The sequence below is a fragment of the Equus caballus genome, chromosome 24 (genome assembly GCF_041296265.1).
Source record: "Equus caballus isolate H_3958 breed thoroughbred chromosome 24, TB-T2T, whole genome shotgun sequence".
Classification (NCBI taxonomy): Eukaryota; Metazoa; Chordata; class Mammalia; order Perissodactyla; family Equidae; genus Equus; species Equus caballus.
Window position 1 is genome coordinate 55,918,497 of NC_091707.1, and position 23,838 is coordinate 55,942,334.

General features: G+C 57.7%; 1 long non-coding RNA gene across 3 annotated transcripts; it reads right to left on the reverse strand.

The window, feature by feature from the left end:
• Nucleotides 1-562: 562 nt before the first annotated feature.
• Nucleotides 563-6,112, reverse strand: LOC138920565 (uncharacterized). 3 transcript variants are annotated; one of them, XR_011431968.1, is made up of 5 exons: nt 5,989-6,112; nt 2,976-3,177; nt 1,144-1,233; nt 869-1,044; nt 563-724 (listed from the first exon to the last, which is right to left on the reverse strand). It is a non-coding gene; the product is annotated as an uncharacterized lncRNA (long non-coding RNA). The 3 variants fall into 3 exon arrangements; XR_011431970.1 differs by lacking the exon at nt 1,144-1,233 and having other exon boundaries at nt 5,989-6,108; XR_011431969.1 differs by lacking the exons at nt 1,144-1,233; nt 5,989-6,112 and adding an exon at nt 3,717-3,839.
• Between the last annotated feature and the right edge of the window lie 17,726 nt (nt 6,113-23,838).

Below are 23,838 nucleotides of genomic sequence, written 5' to 3' on the forward strand. Positions count from 1 at the left end.
TTCTAGGATGCCAGTCCTACGGGTTAGGGACCACCCTTATGATCTCATTCCACCATAACCACTCTGTAAAGGTCCTATCTCCAAATACAGTCACATTCTAAGGTCCTGGGGGTTGGGACTTGAACATATGGATGGCACAGGGGTGAGGTGGGGACAACTCAGCCCATAGCAAGTATGTTGGAAGGTGGTAAGTGCTGCAGAAAAAAGAAAAAAGCAGAGCAGGTTTAGGGGGATCAGGGTGCTGAATGGGGTGCATTTTAAATAGGGCAGTAGGGTAGGTCTTACGGAGAAGGTGACATTTCTGCTCCCTCCCCTCTGCCCCCATCCAAACCCTAGTGTGAACGGAAGGATTCTAGAGCCCCAGAAAACCAGAACGGCTTCTCTGAAGAGCCTCCTTCCAAATCTTGTTTTCCTGAAGGCTGCCCCTACCCTTAGGAGAGCCCGCTGCTGCCCCGAGGCCGGGAGGGGCACGGAAAGGAAAAACTGATGGTGAGCGGGGCTTCTCCAACGGCACGCAGGTCCCGGGCCCCGTCCAAGCCATAATTAATTGGTACACATGCTGTGAGAGTTTACAAATGTTTATTCTACAAAATCGAGCACTCAGATCCAATGAGAAAACGCCTCTCTCCTGGCGAGTGTCTGGGGCTGACCAGTGACTGAGGGCAGCTGAGCTCAACAGCTCACACCGCTCGAGATGACGTGTCAGGAAGGCCATCTTCTGTGTCTGAAATGTGCAGGGTTTCCACGGTTGAGGCTGGTGGGCGGCGGTCCCTTCCCTCCCTCTGGACGCGGGCACAGCTTTGCAGACATGAGCGGTGTCCCTGGATGAGAGCCGTGCCTTGGGGTCACCCTCAAGGGGAGCTCCTACCTGACCGCAGTGGCTCTTCCTTCCCAGGGGTCAGTGTGCACGCTGTCCTCTCCATCACCAGCCAGGTCCCCACATCATGAAGCACGGGGGCCTTTCTTCCAGGCTCCTGGTCACAGCCTGCCTCCCACACTTGGGCTTCACAGGCAGAGTCCCTGGTTCCTGCCACAGCACCAGCCCTGCAGACACACCCATCCCACAGCCAGTCTGACCCGTGCTCCTCGACCTTCATGCCAGCGACCACCCTGAGACCCCTTGGCTGCCACCCGGATCCTCACCCTGCGCTGCCTTCCTGTGCCCACTGGTCCTCGGCTGCACAAGCGCTTGGCCTCGAAACCTTCTGCCTGTGCCCCCTCCAGTCTGTAACCCTGCAGTCCGGACATGACACGCAAGAGGCTGGGGCCAGCTAAGGGGACAGATCTTCAGAAAGGTGACAACCACCTCCCTGGGTCAGGGGAGCCAGCTGAGGACACTTCACAGAGATGTGCCCAATATCACAGTGTGTCTTCCGGTCCCCACCCTCCAAGCCCCTCGGAAACCCACACCTCAGAGGCTGGGAGAACCCGAGGCTCGGGTGGCCCAGCTGCCTGAGGCCAGGGCGTCCCCTGAGCGCCTCTGGGGCACCGCGAGGCTCGGGCACAGACAGGGGATGGTCGGAGGGGAGCAAGCAGGCTGCTCTTTGTCGGGGTTTGACCTCAGCCCACGAGCTTCTTTCAAATCTTTCAGCTTTGTGGTTGCACAGGAAAAATTTCCTAAAGCTTTTGTAAAACTTGAAAAGGTCTTGCCCTCCTCGTTTCCCCCAACCTACAAACCCCAAAAAAGGCACAAAAAAATAAACAAACCAACGGAACTTCATCTTTGAAACTCAGGCAATAATTGACCTTGAAAATCCGATCCTGCTTTGTCCCTCCCGGGCCTCCTGGGCCCAGCTGTACCCGGCCCAGAGGCCCCATGGCTGATCGAGGGTCCCTCTGTGAAGAGCTGCTCTCGTCCCTATCCCCTGCTCTCCCCCTCTCTGCCTGAGCATCCTGGAAGCTTCTGGAATATGCAGGAGCCAAATCTCCTCCAAGTCAATTCCCTTCAACGTGCTTAGGTTTAACTTTTCCAAACAGTTGGACTAGTCGATACTGGGCGTGAAATGGTGCAGGTGGTGTTCGTGGGGAGTCGTATATAATGTCTGCCAAGATGGTTCAGAAACGCCCCATTACCCCCCATCAGCCCTTCTTGGTCATGAACCTGAGACTACAGGACCCGTGGCTTGGTCCAGCCTTTGTTCTAGGATGTATAGACGGAGCCCGGGCAGGGAAGAAGGCGGGGTTTAAAAACAGCAGGCTGTGGGGACATCCTGGTGACCATCCTCCCCACGGCAGCCTTCCAAGTCACCCTCCGTCCACCCCCTCCTCCACCTCCACCCCCGCCACACATCCCCCTCAGCTTCCTCGCTTGTAGAATTGTTCACAGGGCGAGTGTGTAAGGTTAAAATGCAGTCTGTAAGAAGGTTTCATTGATTCGTGAAGGGAATACGATTAACATGTGAATGTCCCCTGAGCCCCACAGAATAAAAAGAATTTTGACCTGGCTGGCTCTGTGTCACCCCTTCCCTTCCCCCCCAGGGAGAGCGCTGTATTCACCAGCTGGGTTTCAAGGTTTTTATGATGCAGATTTGGGCCCAGAGGGCACAAAGGGAGAGGTCTCAGGAGGGAGAGAGAGGAGCGGGGTCTCTCTAGCTGGGCGAGCTGCACGCTCCCCTTTGTGGCGGAGAAATACGGAGAATGGGTGATGCGGAAAAAAACAAAAGGAGGCCAGTCTAGCTCGTCTAAAGGGCCGGGGAGGAGGACTGTCAGAGAGAAGTCTCCAGAGAGGAGGGGGCATTGGGGGGACGGGGGAGTTAGACAAGCGGCACTGGGACCAGGAGCTGCAGCCCCTACCACACCGTTTCCAGAGACACCAGCAGCCACCAGGAGTCCTTGTAAATTCTTTGGTCGCTGGACTGCTCCTTCCGTGTCTGTAACTCAGGGGTGCGCTGGGACACTTGGGGCCCTGGGTTTACCTGGGCTACACACCCATCCAGCCACCGTTCACTCATCTCTTCCTCAAATGCTGAGCCTACCTTATGGCTCCGGCTCTGTGGCTGGTCATGCACGAGGCGGTGGTTACAGAGATGAGCCCAGGGAGAGGAGGAGCCAGACCAAGCCAGGGAACGTTTCCATTCAGTGTGTGCTGGGCGTCATGTCAGGGGCAAGCACAGGGGAGCCGTGAGAGCTAAGAGGGCAGAAGTCCCTCCCCTGGAGAAGCTGTGTCAGAGAGGTGGCCTGCAAGATGAAGGACGAGGAGATACTGTCCATTGGCAAAGGAATGAGGGTGGGAGAGGGCACGTGCAGGCATTCTTGGCTGAGGGCACAGCATGTGCAAAGGCCCAGGGGCCAGTTTGCAAGTCTGTAAAGACTCTGGCATGGAGGAAGCTCTGACTTTACAGTGATGGGTAGTGAGAGATGCGAGTTTGAATTTTATCCTGGAGGCAAAGGGAGCCAAGGGAAGGATTTAAGGCCAAGGATGACAGGAAGCTCAGGTTTTCAGCTCCGAAGTTTGCTTTGGCAGCTGCACGAGAAAAATCAGCTGAGGGGTGAAGACTCCACTTAGCTGCACAAAGGTGAGGGTCTTACCTGCGGCTACCTCCACCAGAGCAGGCACAGGTGTGAGTGTGTGCCTGTGTGTGCGCGTGCCAGCATGTGGTATCCATGCCGGGGTGTGTATGTGTGTGCCTCTGTGTGAGCGAGTGCGTGTGTGTGTGTCCCAGCTCTGGGACCTCAGTCTGGAGAAGGGACGTGGAACCAGAAGCCCCCCCACGTACAGGGACCCCTTGCTCCATGTTCCCGGACAAGCGGAGAAGCCGCGAGAGGTGCAGCGGGCGGCCTACGGCTGAGCGAGGACAGACGGTGCGGGAACAGCTGGAGGAGAATCAATTTGTTCTCTGCTACAGCAAGACATAAACCAATTAGAGCCGCCCCGACAGGGGCCTTGGTGCCGGGAGAGACAGCAGGAGAAGGGCAGATCCAGGCATGTTAATCCTTGCTGGTGCCTTCCAGCTGCCTGTGGGATAAAGCTCAGCCTCGCAAGAAGGGGCCAGGTCCCCCTCCATCTGCTTGCTGCCTCCCCTCAGGGTGGTCCTCCAACACCGCCCCCTCCTCAGCCCACCCCACACACACAGGAGGTAACAGAGGGCCTCAGGCAAAGCGTGCACTTTCCTGCCCCAGGGCTTTTGCTCATGTGAGTCCTGTCCTCGAAATGCTTCTCCTGGCCTCCACAGGCCCCCAGCCTGTGCCCCGCCTCCCTGGCCCACCCCCCAGGGGCTCTCCTTCATCCCAGCCAGGACAGACTTGCTGTGTCTTCTTTGTGTTGTCCCGCTGCTGGCCTTTGGCCAGTGGGGGCTCCAGCAAGAGCACTGGGAAGACTGGAGCCACTGGGCTTCCACTCCAGCCCAAGCTCGGTGCCCGGCTGTGGAACCGAATCTCTCCAGGATCCCCTCCACATCAGTGCGAAGGGGTCACACGCAGGCCTCGCAGAGCCATGAGGGGTAAACAGCGCCTGCCGGGCATGGGCGCGAGGGCCAGTCTGAGAGGCTCCCTCTGTGTCCTGCCTGAGCCCCTGTGTCGGCCTCAGGACCCCTCCCCCCGCATCCTGGGCCTAGCGCCCAGTGGGTGCTCAGGAAGGCTGGCTGCTTCGTGGTGACCCTGCCGTTCCTCTGACCACAATGCTCCCCCCACCCACCCTCTGGTCCCCTCGGCCTACGCACCCCCCAGCTGTGTCCAGGCCGGGAGCCCGGCTCCTCCCACCCCTGCTGGCTCCTGACGCCATGCAGCTGTGAGCTATCCCTGCGCGGCCCCCTGGGGGCTGTGGCGCCCTCTTTCCAGGAACCAGCATCCCAGCATCTGCAAACTGAGATGGTCCAGGCTGCGCCTGGGGGGCCGGGGCTCCTGGACTGAGTGAAGGGGGCGCATTGTGGGGGAGTGGCTGGGGAGCCCACCTTGCCTCCTCTGGCACCTGGCCAAGTAGGCCCACGACGGGTGGTCCTGTGTCCCCATGGCACCATCACCTGACACCTTCAGTACCACCTCCCTGGCCCTTGGTTTCTCGGGCCCTATGTGGGTGTTGCTGCGGCAGGGCTGGGCTGGCTGTTGGCTCGCTGGCTTCCTGAGCACCTCCTGCCTGCCCGAGCGGGGCTGAGGGCTGGCGACTGGGCTTCACCTTCCCAGTTTAGAGGGAAGAATGTCACCTAGGCCATAACAGAACTCCATGAGCAGTCTGTGCTGGCTGCCTGGAGGAGGGGACGCTAGCTGGCCTTGAAGGAGGATGGGGATGCGCCCAGTGCAGATGGAAAGGACAGCCCACAGCAGAGGCAGGGGTGAGGCAGAGCAGGTGTGCTCTCCAGGGGACCCAGGGACCTGGGGGGTGGAGGTGGGCAGGACCCCACCAGGAGAGCCTCATACACCTGGCTGAGAGAGTGTGGCTTTCACTGTGATGGGCACAGGGACCCAGTGGAAGTGGGAGAACGACAAAGTCAGCTTTGTGCCTCTGAAAACCTGGAGCCAAGGAGGTGAGGTGGAGAGGGGGAGGCACAACTTGCTGGGATGGAGGGAGGGGATGCTGGAGGGGAGGCTGGGATGGGTGCCCCGGGGGGGGGGCGGAGAGGGGGGCAGCGGTTACTGGATTCTTGTATGTTCTCTGGAGGAGGTGAATCTGGAGATCAGGACCCCAGACAGGGAGCGAGGCCCTGCTGTGACCCCAAGGACCGTGCAGGGAGGGCTGGGCCCCGCCGACCCCAGGGGCCAGGAGCAGCAGCAGCAGGCCCCACAGCCAGGCTGTGTTCGAGGGGCGCACAGCCCCGTTACACCAAGGACGAGGAGGTGCCCTTCCTCCCAGCTGCCCTATGCCCTGGATTCCAGGCCACCCAGTCCCTCCCTCCAGGGACAAGCCGCAGGCCACAAAGCACACAGTGAAGCCCTTAGCCAGAGCCACAGGGAGGCCGGCTCCCTCTCAGCGGGGCCGTCTTTCTAGTAATCTCCGTTGTCCCAGGACAGGAGCAGAGCAAGACAAAGCTCCGGAGGCCGCGTGGACAGACTCACAGACAGCCGCTCCGGGGTCGCAGAAGACGCCACGCCCGGCATCTCCGCCCGCACAGGGAGACGCACACACACGCGCCGGGAGACACGATGCACCCGGCGGGCACACCCCACGTGCCGCACGTCCAGACGCACAGGGAGACGCGCCGGGAGACAGGACACACCCCACGCGCTGCACGTCCAGATGCACACGCAGGCACGGCCCCGCCAAAGGCCCCGCGCGCCCACGTGCCGCCGCCAGCCGGCCTCCCCGGCCCAGCCCCCACCCCGGGCAGGTGGCAGTCGGGCGGATGTGCAGGGGCGAGGAGGACTGGTAAGGCGGCTCGCCCTCCTGACCTGCAGGCCAGCAGCCCCCGAGTCCCCTCTGCGTGCCGCCCGTGGGCGAGCAGGCAAACGTGCTAACGGCAAGAGCAGAGGGAGAACCGCAGAGGCGCTGAAACACCGCCTTCTAGAAGCTGCTTGGGGAAGTGGCGCGTGAGAAGCACACCTGCGGGGCTGCCTGTCCTTGGGGGTGAGAAGCCAGCTTGGGGGAGGAGCTGATGGGGGAGGAGGGCGTTCCAGGGGCTGGAGCTCAGGGAGAGCTAGTCAGAGGAGGCGCCTGTCCCTGGCGGCTGTCACCACGTCCTGGACACCCCCAGGGCGACGGGCGGGTGCACACCGTCCTTTATGGACAGTCACAGACAGTGCCACTCACACCGGGACCCTGTCTGTGTGGCCGCCCTAGGGGTCCTACAGCTGGTGTCAGGCTGGGCCGAGGCTGTGCTGGGCGTTGAATGCCAGGCGGGGACTGGGGGTGAATCTTTAAGCCGGATTTTGAGTTAGGGGGACAACCAGCGCTGGATTCAGGAATGTTGAACATTTCCCGGAGGCTGAGGCCGGGATGGGGGCGCCGCACGCGTGGGGAGACCGCAGGCCTGGGAGGCGAAGACCAGGGGAACCCGGATGGGGCCGCAGGAGTCACCTCCTAGAGCGACGTTCCCAAAGCACAGACCTCCCCTGCCGACGGCGGCATTTCTCCAGCTCAACCGCCCGAGGCCCCTGGAGGAGGCAGCGCGCACACCAGGAGGCGAGTCCGAGGCAAGGAAACCTCTTCCGGTTGTGAGGAGGTGAGCTCACCTCGCTGAAGCGAGGTTCTGACCTCGGTGCAAGGATGGACCCAAATACGAGCCCCGGTGACCAGGCGCAGCCTTCGAGGACACGGCGATCGGGCCAAGACGTGACAAAGGGCCTGAGGTCTTCACCGGTCCCTGGAGGAGTTGAAGGCGCTCTCCTCGCCAACCCCCTCAGCCCCCTCGACAGTTTCCTTTTCTTTCCAGAAGTTCTCGGTTCTCCATGGCTCCGGCCTCGCAGCCCCCCCGCTTCTCCGGCTGGCAGAGTCACCTTTCTCCGAGCCCCTGTCCTCGGTCCTGGCGCTTCCTGTCGACCTGCCTGGGAGGCCGTGGGACCCCGGTTTCTGGGCCTCCTTTGCCCCCCGCAGTCACGCAGAGCCCAGAAGCCTCTTGACTCTGGTCTTCTCTCTGTCTCAAAAAAGACAAGAAAAGAAAAAAAAAACCAACGAGAATCACTCCTGGTAAATAAAATCTCCCCTTCGTCCCCGGCGAGGGTGAGTCAGCTCGCTGCTGTTCCAGTGGCGGGACTGCTACCCTCCTGGTGACTCACAGGCTGTCATGCGAGAACCCCGTCTCAAGGACAGGGGCCTGGGGAGCCCCTTAGCCACCGCAAGCCCCCTCCTCTGCCGGCCCCTCTCTGCTGCCCCCCCTCCCTCTGCTGTGGCCGCCGCCCCCTCGAGCTCCATGACCGCCTGGCAGCGCCCCTCAGGCCTCTGTGGGCAAGCCTGCTCTCTCTGGAAGGTTCTTTCCCGCTTGCCCGCTCGCCTGGTAAGCTCTTCTCCTCCCCCGTGAGCCGTCTGTGGCCCCTCCCGGCCCTGAGCCAGAGGGCGTGAGCAGCATGGGCACCTCCCTGGGCACACACACCGAGACAGCAGTCCCGGGCACTCCTCAGTGCCATCCTTTCACGTCTGCTCCCCCCTTTCTGAGGCCAAGCTGGCCTTCAGAGCTCTGTCACCCTCGGATCCACCACTAGAACCCCCGCCCCTGACAGGCCACATGCTCTGCTGCCACAGCCGGCCGCCCACACTGGGGCCGCCTCCCTTCCTCTCAAAGCCGCTGCCAGGGCCCGGGCCGCAGAGGCACCTACCCATGGCCAGTGCTGCTGAGCACCGTCACACCTGCGGTCTTCAGCAAGAAAGACCCCGGCACCACAGCCTGAGCAGTGCGTCTGGGATGACCCCTAAGTCGAGGAGGACACAGGGGAGGAGCATGGACAGTGCCAGCTACGTGTGGGGCCAGAGCCCTGGAGATGAGTCCTCATCCTGTCCCTGGGGGCCTGTGACCTGCTGAGAGCCACGGGCTCCTCCCCTGTAACGTGAGCCGCCAGAGCTGGTGGAACAGGACCTTGTACGTGAATCTCTTACCCAGGGCTTGCACACAGTTGGTGCTCAGTAAAGGCACAAGTGCCCTGCTCTGCCCTGCTGGTGGCGTTGTACCCAACGCGGTCCACTGGCACAGCCACCTGAAGCTTGCTGTCTGCGCGCAGGCTCTGTGGTTTGGAAATATGCCCTCAGCTTTCACCAGGGGTGGTTACGAGGAGCAGTTTTATGAGACTTGTCATGGCATTTACTGTCCAGATGCTATTGGGGACATTATCCATTTTTCGTTTCAGGGCCACCTACCTGGAGCCTCGTAGGAAAAGCATTTTTCAGAGCCAAGGCTGGAAAAGCTTTGCACTTTCCAGGGCACTCAGTGAGTGCCGCCTTTGCTGGAACATTTTCCTAATGCAGGTGTGCAGAGACACACCTCTCTTCAACCCAGGCCACAGTCATCTCCAGGCTGATGGAAGCGGCCTCATCCACCTTCCCCAGGGTCTCACACATTCCCTGTGTGTTTTAATGGGAAGAGAGCTGGGAAGCCCTACCCTAAGGGATGGTGAAGACAATTGTACTGATCTGATTTCCCTTTTCACTTTGGCTGCCAGGAATCTCAGAGTCAAATTCAAGACTCCAAACAAAGCCTCTAGGCAGGACTTTTGGCTTGCATGTTTGGCCTCCACTTTTCTCTTTGTTGTTTCATTCCTGTCCTCATTTATTTTGCTCTAGTCTGAGAGCTTTTATATGTTTGCATTTCACTCATTTTTGCTATATCTTGCCTGTAGCCTGAGATAATCCTTCATGAAGCGAGACAGGGTTTAAGTAGATGCTTAATGTGTCAGGAATGAAACAGATCCAATCGCCATCCCCCAAAATCCCGCACGGCTCCAGTGCCAGAAGCAGACCCAGCCCTTCCCCTCCTGTGTTCTCCTCCCTGAGTTTGTACGTGTCCAGAGCCTGTGTTGGATGCTGTGTTGGATGGTGACACCTTCCGAGGGAGGATGCACAGACCCACACTCGAGAGGGAGCTTCTGACTCATGGAACTTGAGAGCCCAGAGGATGGAGCCTGGCCCCGTCCTTCATTCTAGGTGACATGGAAGCCAAGAGAGGGTGGGTGGCAGGTCCCAGGTCACACAGCATGATGGTGGTGCTCCTGGCTTCCCCTCACACAGGACTCGCACGCCTAATCCACCCCCAAGCAAGGTAGCAGTCTCTTGGGTGGAGATGCCACGTAAACATGAGGTTCGTTTGTTCTGATGACTGCCTGGCAGTGCCTTTGCTGGAGGTTTTGGGACGAGCATGAAAACTGTCAACGACGGGGCGCCACTGCCCACCAAACCTTTCAGCAATGTGGAAAGCGCCACCCGATACCAGCCACCAGGCTCCCCGCGAGGTGGGGAACATTGCCGCCAGGGCCACCGGGGAGCGGAAACGAGAGGCACAGCTCAAGAGACGGAAAGAAAAAGAGCCTTTCAGAGCAACGCCGGTTGGAGCCCATCGGCCTCTGCCCCCTGCGTGTTTCAGGCTCTGTGACACACTGCCCGCATGGGAGCACAGTGTACATATGCATGCATGCTCACACACACACAGTCACGGGTGCTCACACTCACACACGTGTACACACAGCAATTCATACATGTGTGCGCACACTTGTACAAACATGCACATGTTGGCATGTTCACATGCATGTGCACCCGTACACGCATACTCTCACATGTCCCTGCAAAGCACATGCTCACACATATACAGTGCTCTCATGTCCGTACACGTGCACACGTGCACGCTCACACGTATGCACCTGTGATCACACACGAATGCCTGCACGTACACAGCATGGAGCACTGTCTGGTGGTGGCCGCGGTCCCTCCGGGAGCCATCCCAGTGATGGACGTGGAAGCTTGAACGACGCACACTCTCAGCTCCGGGCGTCGTTCTAAGCCCGTGCAAAGTAGCATTTCCAGCCCCAGCAGCGGAGTCTCGTAAAAGCTGTGCCTCGCTGTCGAAAAATAGTGGCAGCGGGTGAGCAGGGCTTGCAAAGCCCCAGAGAACTGCAGTACTTTTCGGAGCTGCGGCAAAATGATGGCCGCGGTGTGCCCCTGTCCTCAGGGCTCCCGCAAACACGCCCTCCCGGGGGACCACGGCCCCGAGCCCACGCAGACCTCCTCCTCGCCCCTCCAGCCTGCATGGCTCCTTCCAGTGCCTTCTGGCTCCAGTCCCGGGGGGGCAGCGGGGGACTGCTTGTGAAGGGTGCTGGGTGGGCATTTTGAGGGAAGGCCCCAGGCCTCCCGCATGCCCCCCCCGCCGGCTCGCTCCATGTGCCAAGCCATCGGGCACCCCTCCTCTCTGAGCCCACCCAGAACTGGGACTGTATCTTGGTGAAAAAGACTGATGGCAGAGGATCAGAGCCCTGGGGAGGCTGCTGCCAGGCGGAAGCCTGGGGAAACTGAAAACATCACGTCAACAGCATCTCAGGATGGAGGAGCTCAGAGTGGCATCTTGAAAGAAGACACCAGTTTGGGTTACCGCGTTAGTGCTCAGGGCCCGTGGGGTGTGGGGAAGAGGAGGCCACTCACTCCAGTGGCAGGAGGGGTCCCCTGGGAGCTTGCCTCCCCTTCCTGGGGTGCACTATGCAGAGGGGCCACGCCCGGGCTGGGTGTTCTATACAAACTCTGATCTTGCCAGCAGCCCCGAGAGCTGGGGACCACGTCACACTGCACAGAGAGGAAGCACTGAGACAGAGCAGCCACAGCTCCCCGTGACCACTCACCCGCAGGGAGCAGGACGCGGCTCGACTTCCATGCCGCCCCCCTTGGGCCCGGCCCCCAGTGGAAGCCCACAAGGTACACTCTGTGTGTGGAGCCTGTAGCTGCATTTCTGTGCACTCAGCGCTAAAATACGGCTTAGATCTGAGGATGGGGTTGTGGCAGCTTCTCTGTTGCTGTCAGGCCACTGGGAGAATTGGGGCCTGGGCATAATTTTCTCCGTGAACCAAGGCTGTTGGGTGAACGGAATCTGTCTGGATGCACAGGAGAGCCGGTGGGTGAGAATGCCGGCCCCATGGCCCGGGGTGCCTGCTGCAGCTGCACCCCCGTGCTGGGCCTCTGGCCTCCCCCTGTTGGGGTGGGAGATGCTCAGACCACCACCCTCTCCAAACCTGTCAGCAGAAAACCTAACAAGAAAGGGTCAGCAGAGTGCTCCAAACCTGGGAAGGGAGGGGGGAGCCTTCCTGGGGGAGTCAGGGGCAGTCCACCGGGACCTCGGCTGCTGAGCTGGGTGTGCCAGTGGACACCACACTGAGGGTTGAGGAAATGCTGGTTTGGAAAGAGGAAGAGGAGGGGAGCTGGGGGCATGTTGGTTTGTTTTAATATTCACCAGATGAAATAGAGAGATCTGGAGTCTGCAAGGGAATGAGCTCAGGGGCACCTGTTCCCAACCTCCACCCCAAGGTTGGTCTCTCCAAGGTCCTGGAGAGGGCAGAGGCCCTCCTTCACCCCTGTACTCAGACAGAGGTGAAAGGAAGATGCTACCTGACTTGCTGTGTGACTCTGGACAGGGGACTCCCCCTCTCTGGGTCTGTTTTTCTATTTGTAAAACGAAGAGGGATGAGTGGTGAGAGGACAGCTAAGAGCCGGGAGGAAGGGGAGAGCGAGGGAGGCGCGAGGTGGGGACAGACGGGCACTGGCCGTGAGCTGCGGTGACTACGACCTCCGTGCACGTCGGACCGGCTCTGTTGCCTGGTGTGGAGCTTTCCCGGATCCCAGTCCAGTAAGGGAATCAACGTGCAAAATGGAAAATTAAAATCGGGTGCCGTCAGGACAAGGACAAAGGGCCGGGCCACGGAGCCGCGTGGAGAGCAGAGAGCTCCCTGAGGGGCTGGGCTGCGAGGACACGCTGGGCTCCCGCTCACAGAAGGCACTGCTGGACAGGGACAGGAGCCGGGGCGGGGGCAGGGTGCCTAGGGACCCCGGGGGCTCATCCCGGCAGGAGAAGGGGCTTTCAAGGAAGGTGGGCTCTGGCAAGGGTGGCTCCCCCATCATGCAGAGGGCCTGCACTGGAACCTGAGCGGTGCTGCCCGCAAGGGGAGAAACCAAAGGAAAATCTGCAGTGCCCCTCTGCATTCCCAAGGGGGCATTTGGTGCCTCTGCAGCCAGCTGGGCCTGTGTGTGTATGCAAAGCGTGCGTGATGGGAGTGCAGGTGTGTGTGTGCGTGTGTGTGCATTCTGTGTATGTGCTTGTGCATGAGGAGGGGTTATGATCATGGACATTAGGAAAATTCCCAGTACCCAGGCAAACCCTGGCCCCAAAGCCCCTTGAGCAGGACGAGGGGGTCCTGACTGCCAGGGCTGACTGAGGGCGGGGCCTCGCCGCCTAGGCTGTCTCCCTCCTGGGCAGGCTGGCTGGGCTGCCACCTCCGGGTGGATCCCTGCCAGGTGTCCTGGCTCGCACTGCCCCCCAGTGGCCATCCTGGGCGCCCAAGGGTCTGGGGCTGGAGTAGATGGAGAGCTGGCCGACAAGGCCCCAGAGTGGCCAAGGCCATAGTCCCCCTCTGGGTAGGGAACCCCTCCCCTTGGGCCCCCTCCAGCAAAATGGCAGATATTCTGGCCTGAGACCTCCAGACCCACCAAGATGGTGCCCGTCACCTTTCACCAACCTCCTGGAGGGAGGACCCAGCCCCCTTCAGCTACCTCTACTGTCAGGGCATGGACCAGCCCCTCAACATGCCCACACAGAGTCACCTCCCGTCTGCCAGCTGCTCCTGGTGGCCTCCGCCAGGTCACACCCCCACCTCAGACCTTGGTGGCCACACCTGGGTTAGCAGGGACTGGGGTCCTTGCAACTCGGATGTCTTGTGAGTTTGGGACTTCAAGGTCTGATCACAGGGATCTGGGAGCAGCTGGGGACGTAGCTCTCAGACCCCCCCGTGGAGAGTTCCCTCAAGGTCCCTCCAGGGCTGGACTCTGCGTCCACTCCCACGGCTGCCGTGGGAAGGGACCAGAGCCAGCCCACTCAACCTTTCATTTGGTGGAAGAAAACTAAAGGGAAGTGGGGACCCCTCCCTGGCCGATGGGGACTGGGACCCCCAAGGCAGGGCTGGGCCCAGGGCCCCCAGCACGGTGCATTTTCAAGAGTTGCTATTTCAGGAGACAGAGCGAGCGCCTAGGAGACAAAACTGCCTGTGAATGAAAGAGAAAGCAGTCCTCTCACGGCCAAGGTGGGGGTGGGGGCTGGCCCTGCACCACGAAAGGTCCCCCAAAGGGTCAAGGCTCAGCCTCTCTGGCAGGGTCGCCGGATCAAAAACAAGATGCCCAACTGCATTCGAGTTTCGGATAAACATGCGGTGTTCAGGACGTCCTCAGACTAAACCGTGATTTGTGGTTCATTGAAAATTCCAACATAACTGGGTCCTGTCTTTTTATTTACTAAACTGGCAACAAGAGCGTGGTTTCTCCTCCGGGCTCCCGGGGACTTTTCTCTCTCCCTGGCACAGAGGAGGCCATCCTGGGCTAAGGGTCCGAGCCATCTCGACCCTCCTCCTGCATCTCAGACTGACTGAGCGGTGGGTAGGCAGAGGCCGCTGTGCAGTGTCCTGTGGATGACAACCCCCCGGGTCATTAACACACACGGGCGTGTTGAAGAGCTCCAGCCCCGATCATGGTCTGTATTGATTAGATTGATCTCCAGGCGTTTCTCCGGGGTGTCCTTCATCAACACCCACTGTCTCTTCGCTATACAGCCCACAAGGACTGGTGACCCTTCTAGAGTGTTCTGGGCCCCTCTGGCATGCTCCATGACCAGTCTTGGACCTTATCTTCTACATTTTGCCCCCGGAGGTCCCCAGGGTTAACCTCACAGGTGTTGGTCTCAGCTCAGGCCACAAAGGTGTAGACAGGCATCTTTAGCTGATTTCTGCGGAGACGCTGCCCACAGCTGGTGGGGGCTGCCTGAGCCCTGAGGACTTGCTACTGGCATTGGTGGGGGTTTCGAGCTCCCCATGGGGCTGGGCTGTTTGAGGTGGGGCCCCGAGAAGGCGTCTGAGGCCCCCTTGGTGGGAAGAGCCCATCCTGCTTAGGTCTGTGTTGTCACAGGGTCTCCCTTATGCAGGAACAGATGCCTTGGGTTGGCTGCACAGACCTCTGAGCCCCCTCTTTCCACCCACCCCTGCCCAACTGCCCCCTTCCCAGGGCCACGGGGGCTCCATGGCCACTCTGATGCCCCCTCCACCTGCCAGCCCCAGCCATGCGCACTGGCACGGATCACCCAGTCTAACGGAGGGACTGCCAGGGGAGGGGTCCCCACCCTGGGGCGGGTGAGGGCTGTGGGCACCGGCCTCAGGCGGACTCGGAGGGCGGGACCCAGACCTGCCCCAGGAGCTGGGCCACGGGAGACCAGGGTGCTGGGCTGAGGGAAGAGCAGAGACGGGCAAAGCCGAGATGGCCTGGTCAGGTGTGGGTGTCTGAGGGCCCCTTCTGGTGGGAGGGGAAGGTGGGCCAGGCATTGGGAGGACCAGGCGCGGCCAGGCTTTTGCTTTTTCTGTAAGCCAGATGGTAAATATTGGAGGCGCTGAGGGCCATGTGGTCTCTATCGAAAGGACTCAACTCTGCGCAACCATAGTCACTGTGAACGGATGGGCAGAGCTGTGTGCCAATAAAACTTTATTCACAACACCAGGGGGCAGGTCCATGTGGCCCGGGGTGGTGGTTTTAACTCCCTGGTCTAGGCTGGAGATGATAAGGAGGGAGACCAGGGACCCGGGAACAGCCAGGGTGCGGGATCCAGGTCAGCCCAGCCTCTGGATCCACACAAGGCTGAGGGTCACAGGACTCATGCAAGGTGACTGAGCCGGCGATGGAAAATGTGTCCCGGTTCCTCGTGCCCTTTCCCGCCAGAACGGTTTTATCCGAGCATCTGGAGGAGTGAATGAGAGGACAAGAAGTCTGTTCCCGGCCAGAGGGGGCGGCAGGGACCGCAGGTGGAGTCCATTCGGTCACAGGAGCACCCAGGTGTGGTCCCAGGCAGCCCAGAGGAAGTCAAGACAGGGAGGGAGGTCTATGGGTCTGGAAAACTGGCAGGAAGGAGATTCTTGGCCATGACCCCGAGTTTTCTGAGCCTCGGAGAAAAGATCAAGGACATCCTCCAGCCTGGCCGGCCCTCCGGACCGCCTCCTGGCCTGGGAACAGGCCACCTCACTGTCCGAGAGCCCCGGAGGTGGGAGTTCCAGAGAAGACGGCTGGGCACTGGGTTTCTCCCTCCTGCAGGGGGATCCCAGGGGCGAGAGGGCAGGGAGGGCTCAGGCTGCCCCCCCCCCGTGTCGGCCCCAGACCCATCCGCGGGAGGCCGGCTCCTGAGGGCACTGGCGTCCCCTGGTGGCTGCAGCCTCTCTGGGTCCCCGGCCCCAGCGGGTGGCATCTGGAGGAGGCAGGAGCCCTAGCTTCCAGCCTCTCCACCGTTTCTGAGACAGAGATGATATACCCTTGCGGCAAATTTGGGGAATTTCCTGAGCTCAGAGCGCTGGTCGCCCTGCCCCGACGCAGCGCTGTCTGCCAGGGCTTCTGCCCGGAGCCACGAGCAGGAAAGTCTGTCCAGCCCTGCTGCCCCCAAGATGTTCCGAGTCCCCACCCTGGACACGCTCCTACTTCACCCTGGACACCCACCCCCTCACTCACAACCCGAGGCCGTGCCCATCCACCACAGGACAAAGGCCACGTTCCCTGCGTGGTTCTCCACGGCTCCAACACCCCTGTGGACCCTCCGGCCATCCAGCTCACCTCATTGCGTCCTGGCTCCGCACACCAGACCCTTGGAGGGTCTGCAAGCCTCCTTGCCCTGCCACCAGCGCCCCGAGGCTGGGGCTACCTGTCTGGTTCACTCTGCAGCTCAGGCGCTTAGCACAAGGCCTGGCATAGAGGAGGAGCTCAGTGAAGATACTGCATCAGTCGGTCCGTGGTCCCTCTGCTTGGGAAGCCTCCACCCCGACAGCCCCTGCCCCCTGCTGGAGAACTCCTACACACCCTGAGACTTAGCTCGGACATCGCCTCCCCTGGAAAGCCTGCCCTGATTGCACAGGACAGGGTCATCCTTTGCTCCTCTGGGTGTCCACCACCCTGGGCACAGGCCTCTCCTGTGGCAGGACTTGGGAATATGAATAAAATAGATTTCTGTATCTTCATATAATGTATTTGATTATATTTTCATATTATATATTGACATATTTTTATTTGTAATGTATTTTAAGTTTTATATATGACATATAATACAAAATATATCATATTTAATATATTATAAAATAATATATATTATATAGTAATATATAAATATATTTATGTATAAAAATATTTATAAATAGAAATAAAGGATATTTTGGGGACACTTGGGTAACTTTGAATATAGACTGTATGTTAATCAGAATTACTCTATTGAGGCTGGATAATAGAATCGTGATTTTGTAGGAAATGTCCTCATCCGCAGGTCAGAGGCATCATATTTAGCTGGGAGCAGGGAGGACCCTCGGGAGGGACCAGGTTTGCGTTGTGGACTCCCCGATGTGACTTGCTCACGGCCCCTGTGCACAGCTGCACAAGTCAGCAGCTGCCGAGTGGAGCTGCCCGTGGTCTTCGCGGGAAGATAGAGAAGAGGCACGCTTCTGGAAATGAGTGGGTGTCATTGGCCTCAGCCGGAAGAGGGGAGGAGGCCCCTGAGGTGAGGTTTTGATCTCAGGCAAAGGATGAGACCCTGTCAAGAAGGGAGGGGCCAACACCTTGAGACCCAGTGGAGAGGGACAGGCAGGCACGGCTGCAGCGGGGCGCGGGCAGGTGCTCAGGAAGGAGCCGGAGGGAGGCCAGGTGGAGAGGTGATGAGCTCCTGAGTGCGGGCCCAGCGGGCCTGGGTGCAGCTCCACTCCCGTCCTTGACCAATGGATAGGAAGTATCTGTATGAGAGGCGGTGAGCACTAACGAGCTCAGGTCTAAGTGTTGGGATCCCGGGGCCTGGGGAGGCCCTGTCGCTGGTGGGGGCGGGGGGTGGATGAATGAATAATTGAGACCAGCTCTGGTTTTGAAAAGAGCGGCCTGCCCCAGACCCTGGACAGGCCCGAGAACTCTCGTGCATGCAGAGGAGCAGAGATGCCCCTCACCCCCAAGTGTAAAGTGTGAAGAAACCAACATCCGCGGTCTCAGCACCACCAGATCCCTAGCATGCCCCTGAGGGCCGCCAGGGCCCTGGGCGGGGGGTGGGGCGGTCGGGATCCCCTCTGTGTTAGTGTCCCGGGGCTGCCCTAACAAAGGACCTCTGACTGGGGAGCTTAAAGCAACAGAAATGAATGGTCTCACAGCTCCGGAGGCCAGATGTCTGAAATGAAGATGTAGGTAGGGCCACACTCCTTCTGGAAGCTGTGGGGAAGGATCCTTCCTTGCCTCTTCTGGCTTCTAGTGGTGGCCGACAATCCTCTGCCAATGCTACTTCCCGGGCCTGCAGCCGCACCCCTCCCAGCCCTGCCTCTGCCTTCACACAGCGTCTTCCCCTGTTGTCTTGTGCCTCCATGGCATTCTCTCTCTGCATCTGTCACTGTGTTTTCTTTTCTCATAAGGATGCCAGTCATATTGAATTAGGGGTCCACCCAGCTCCAGTGTGACCTCATCTTAATTTAACTAATTATACCTGCAACAGCCTTATTTCCAGAGAAGCTTACATTTAAAGTACTGGGAGTTACGACTTGTACGTATCGTTTGGGGGGGACAAAATTCAACCCATGATACCCTCCTTATCCTCCCCTCTATGCCTGTCCTTTTTTTAAACTGGGAAAGTCTGTCTCAAAAACCTTTAAATTAATGAATAAATTACTTGCACGTTCCAGCTTCCTGAAAGGACCAAGTTTCCCAGTGGAGAAGATGGTGCATCTGCATCGAGAGTCGAACCCAAAGAGAAAGTGCCCTGGAATGAATTTGCTGAGTCTGTTCAAAGAGCAGGAATGGGCTGCTTTCCTCCTGACCCTTGGGCTGTGCTGCCCGGTGAAAGCGGGTCTCCAAGAGAGCCACCTATGACCTGGATCTGAGCTGAGGTCCACCATCCTGCAAAAGGAAGCCCTCTCCGGCTCTAAGGAGCACTGTAAGACAGGGGGACTGTGGAGCCCACAGAAGTCATTCAGCTATCAAGTGGATGGTGGTGCCCGAAGGAGCCGAGACCTCAGAGCCCCGGGCGCTCACTGCGGGCTGATGGGGTGGGTGGGTGTTGGCATTTTCAACCTGGGCTGTAACCTTTCCTCTCCCCAACCATCTGTGAGCTTTTGAGAGGCAGAGCGGTGTCTCCCTCAGGCCCATGTCCCTTGGGGCGGCCAGTTTCTGGTAATTAATAGATACACAGTGAATGGTCAAGGAATTCAGGGGTAAACAAAAAGAATCTATTATTTGCTAATCTGAAATGTGGTTATCAAATCTAAAGTTCCAAATAATCTATTTAGGCCAAAACGGATGCAGTGTCTTTTCTCAACAATGATTCTCAAGGAACCATTTTCACAGTTATTCACAAAGTTTATGTCTGCGAACCACTCAACAAGTGACGTTCTGGGTTTTCACTGACATTTTCACTGCTCCGCGTGGACTCCTCGCCGGTCGGCACCCACGGTCTCTGCATGTCAGTGCTGGCAGGAAGCACCTGATGTGTGAATGAATGAATCAACAACAGACGTGGCTTCCCGCAGCCGCCGTGGAGCGGACTGCCTGCCAGGGTGTCTCTCTCCCTAGACCGTGAGCTCCTGGAGGGCAGCGAGCACTTCTCATTTCTCGTTCATCCCCCAGAGCTCCCGGGATGTTCAATGTCTGTCTGTTGAATGAAGGAGTGAATGAAGACAGCCCTGTAGAAACAGGTGCCTTACATCCATTCTATGGATTAGACCACGGAGATCCCAAGTGAGACCTACAGAGCTCCAACGAGGGGACCCACAAGGATGACTCCACTCTGGGATGGGGCCAGGAACCCTGCTTGGTGCTGTCTGGGAGCGGCTGTGGTTCTCCAGGGTGAAGCAGGAGGAAAGCAGCACCCGAGACCCGGGCCCCTCACCGCTTGATGTGCACGGTCCTGCTCTGTGCTCAGAGGGCTCAGTCCCTTGAAACAAATGCCCTTGAAGGAGTGAAAGTGCGATTTCCAAGCAAAAGGGAGTTTTTGTGCCCACCATCCTTCCCTCCCAGCGCCTTCAGTCTTACAGGCTGATTTGTAAGACTTGCAGAGAAGCCCTAGTGGAGGGAAGGACGTGGTTAAGATGAAGAGCTCATGCAAGTGGCTGGGGGCTTGTTGACCTCCCCAGGAGAACATGTCACGTCAGCCTGATCTTGCATGTGAGCACACACGTGTGTATCTTCTCGGCCCCTTGCCAGGATCTGTGTGTGCCAGCTTCAGAAAGCGCACGGATCCAGGCAATGGACACGCAGAGAGAAATGTGTGACCTCTAGGAGCTCCAGATGTGGCACGTCATCCTGTAGCTTCCCTTTCTCCAGCTCGCTCCTCCCAAAAAAGGACATAAGGAAGCAAACAACTGAACCATTAAAGTCGCATTCACAGTTCCTCCCTCCACATGCTCCACTTTTTTTTTCTTTTACTGAGAAAGTCCATTCGAAGAATTTTTAAATTAATGACTAAATTAATTGCACAGTCCAGCTTCATAAAAGGATTGATTTAAAATATGCAAAATTCATTGGATTTTTAAATGCCCTGAAGCGTTTGCATTTCACCCAAATCAGCTGTGCAAACAGCGACGGTCTCCAGCAGCTCCAGGGGCGGACACATGCCAGTGGGCTGGAGCCTCCACTTTTGAGACACGTGGCCTCAGGAATGTCACTTGACCTTTCTGAAGCTCGTGTCCCTCACCTGTGAAAAGAGGATGATGCTCTCAGAGGCCAACGAAAGGGATCAGGAAGAAAATGGATGGAAAGTTCCAACAGAGCATCTGGTCAGACTAGGGCACACCCCAGGGCACCTGCTCCAATGACAATAGAAATTGTCATTAAGGTGGAAGCCATTGTTCTCTCCTGCTTCGATCACCTGACTCCAAGAACTGGAGAAGAACTTCGGAATTGTCTGTTTTGCCTTCTCATATGGGGAAACTGAGTCTCAGACAGGCCAAGGGGCTTCTGTGCTCAACAGAATAATGCCCCCAAAAGATGTCCACATCCGTATCCTAGGACTCTGTGGCTATATTACCTTACACGGAAAAAGGACTTTGCAGAAGTTAGGGGTCTTGAGATGGGGTGTTATCCTGGATTAGCCAGGTGGTCCTGGTCCAATCTGATGAGCTCTTAAGAGGGCGAGGCTTTCATGGCTGTGTTTGGAAAGAGAAATGATGAAGGAAGAAGAGTCAGAGAGATGCTACACTGCTGGCCTTGAAGATGGAGGAAGGGGCCACGATCCAAGGAATGCAGATGCCTCTAGAAGCTGGAAAAGTCAAGGAAACAGATTTCCCCCCAGAGCTTCTGGAAGGAATGCAGCCCTTCAAAACCTTGATTTTAGCCCAGGGAGACTCATGTCGGACTTCGGACATGTCCATTTCTGACAAATGTCCAGAAAATCCAGAGAGACAGAAAATAGATTAGTGGTTGCCAAGAGCTGGGGGATGGCGGAGGTGGGGTGATTGCTTAATAGATATAGGATTGCATTCAGAGAAACAGAACCAATAGGAAATATACAGATATCTGGAAAGAGGTTCATTATGAAGTATTGGCTCCCACGACTGTGGAAGATGAGAAGGCCCACGATCCCGCTGTCTGCAAGCTGCAGGCTAGGAAAACCGGTGGTACAGTTCCACAAAGAAGGTCCAAAAACTAGGAGCCCTGATGTCGGAGGGCAGGAGAAGACGGATGTCCCAGCTCGGCAGAGAGAGTGAATTCGCCCTTCCTCTGCCTTTTTCTTCTGTTCAGACCCTCAACAGATTGGATGGGGCAACCCAGCCTAGGCGAGGGCACTCTGCTTTCCTCCGTCCTCCTATTCAAATGCTAATCTCTTCCGGAGCCGCCCTCACAGACACACCCAGAAATCAGTTTCACCAGCTATCTGGGCTGTGGCCCCAGTGAAGTTGACACATAAAATCAATCAGCACAGGGGTTTGCATTTGGGGTGATGAAGTTTTGGAATCATCAGTGGCGATGGTTGCACAACAGTGGGAATGTATTTAATGTCACTGAATGGTACACTTTAAAATGGATAAAATGGTAAATTCCATGTTATGTGCAGTTACCACACACACACACACAAAAGTTACCACACACAAAAAAAGGCAATGAAGCAATGGGCATCTGTTGGTCAAGGTGTTTGGTTAGTTCTGTCCTGACTGCATCGAGGGGCCCTGGAGAGCCCGTGGGGTTCGGTGACAAGTGCGTACACCTGCTGTCAGTCAGCTCTCAGTCTCACCTGGAAGATGGAGATGGGCATCGGTGTCTCGGAAGATTGTGAGGCGTGAGAGCCAGCCCCCTCCCCGTCCAAGCGCCCCGTCTTCCCAGAGCCACCTTCTTCAGGAGGCTGACCAAGCGCCTCCCTCACTGGCATCCTCTTGCCTGCTCATTTCTCACATCGATTATCACTCAAGTCTGTTTATCTTTTTAATTCAGCCCATGCGGGAACGTGTCTTTCCTGACTTCCAGGGGAGAGCGAGAAGGGGTTTGAAACACATCATGGACCTGAGAGGAGAGGGGTTCAGAGAGACAGTCGTGAGCGTCTGTGCATGCGCGGCTGCCCAGGTGTGGGGGAGACATGGGGAGCATTTGAGGATGATTCACAGACACAGGACATGAGGCGACTCTGTTCTCCTTTAGGCTCAAACCCTGGAGATACCACCGAGGGCAAAGTCTACCGGGCAGACTGTCCCAGCTTCAGAGGACGGCAGGGTCGCCTGAAGGCTGCGGCCGTCCAGACCGGCGTGTGCTAGACCACTCTGTCCAGCTCATCCATCTGAGCTGATTGCTTTAAATAAAATCAGCCGTTTCTCCCGCTAATGTGAGGATGGTGGGATCAATTGGGTACACAGAAACAGATTACCAAGCAGGTGGCTTTGGGCTAAAGATAAATTGTGTCCTCACATAACTTAGGAGAGTGGGATGTCGATAGCTCCTAATGTGCAAAGCAAGACTGTTTAGTTACTTATTTCTGCTGGGAAGCCCAGGCTGAGGCTCGGGGCTCCAGGAGCCCCAGAAGTCCCTCCCCGGTAGAAAATATGATCTCTGAAAGTGCTACCCTGTGCTCCAATCGTGATGGGGGCCGTTTCCTGGGGTGGGGAGTGGTGACACAAGTCCCTGTCTGCCCCCTGCTCGCCTGCCCCCACACAGCAGACAGCAAAGCAAGCCGGGGCACACACTCTCTGCTCAGCGCCTGGCGATCACATCCCGCTGCCAGCAGAATGGTTCTTGGGGTCCACCCCTTCTCCTTACCTGAGTTAACCTCTCCAGACATCTGGCTGGCAGATCTGCCTAGACTGCTGGAACAAACCTGCTCACCACATATTTCTCCCACTTCTCATATCTCTGCCATGCTTGGCCTTTGCCTAGGATGTCAGCCCCCTGGGCATCCATCCACTCCCTTACTTCTTTTTTTTTTTTCCTTCTTTTTTGGAAATAATTATAGATTCACAGGAAGTTGCAAAAATAGCACCCCTGCACCCCTCACCCAGTTTGCCCAGTGATGACATCTTGCACAACCACAGCATACATACTATCAGAATCAGGAAACTAACCTGGGTCTCCCCACCGACCTTTGTCAGATTTCACCAGTGCTCCCCGCCAGCTTAGTCAGCTCAGGCTGCTGTAGCAAATGCCGCAGACTCGGGGACTCAAACAACAGACGTTATTGCTCAGGGTTCGGGAGGCTGGGACGTCCAATATCAAGGCACTGGCTGCCTCAATGCCTCGTGAGGGCCTGCTTCCTGCTTTGCAGATGGCCACCTTCCTGGGGGAGAGAGGACCTCTCGGTGGTCTCTTTCACACGGGCTGTAATCCCACCATGAGAGCTCCACCCTCACAACCTAATCACCTCCCACAGGCCCCACCTCCTAACGCCGTCACATGGGGATGAGGGCTTCAGCATATGAATCGGGGTGGGGGGTACAAACAGTCCACAGGACATGCATTCATTATGTGTGCATTGTACGTGCACGTGCGGGTGCGTATTTAATTCTGTGCAATTTTATCACGTGGGTGGATTTGTGTAACCACTGCCACAATCAAGATACAGCACCATCCCATCGCCACAAGGACCCCTCTTCCTATGTTTTTATTGTCACCCCCATGCCCTCTTTTCCTCTCTTCCCATCCCTAACCCCTGGCCACCACTAATCTGTTCTTTAATTTTGTCACTTCGAGAATGTTCTATGTGACCTTTCGAGATCAGCTTTTCTCACTTAGCATAACGCCCTAGAGATCCATCCACGTTGTTGCGTGCATCCAGTGTGTTCCTT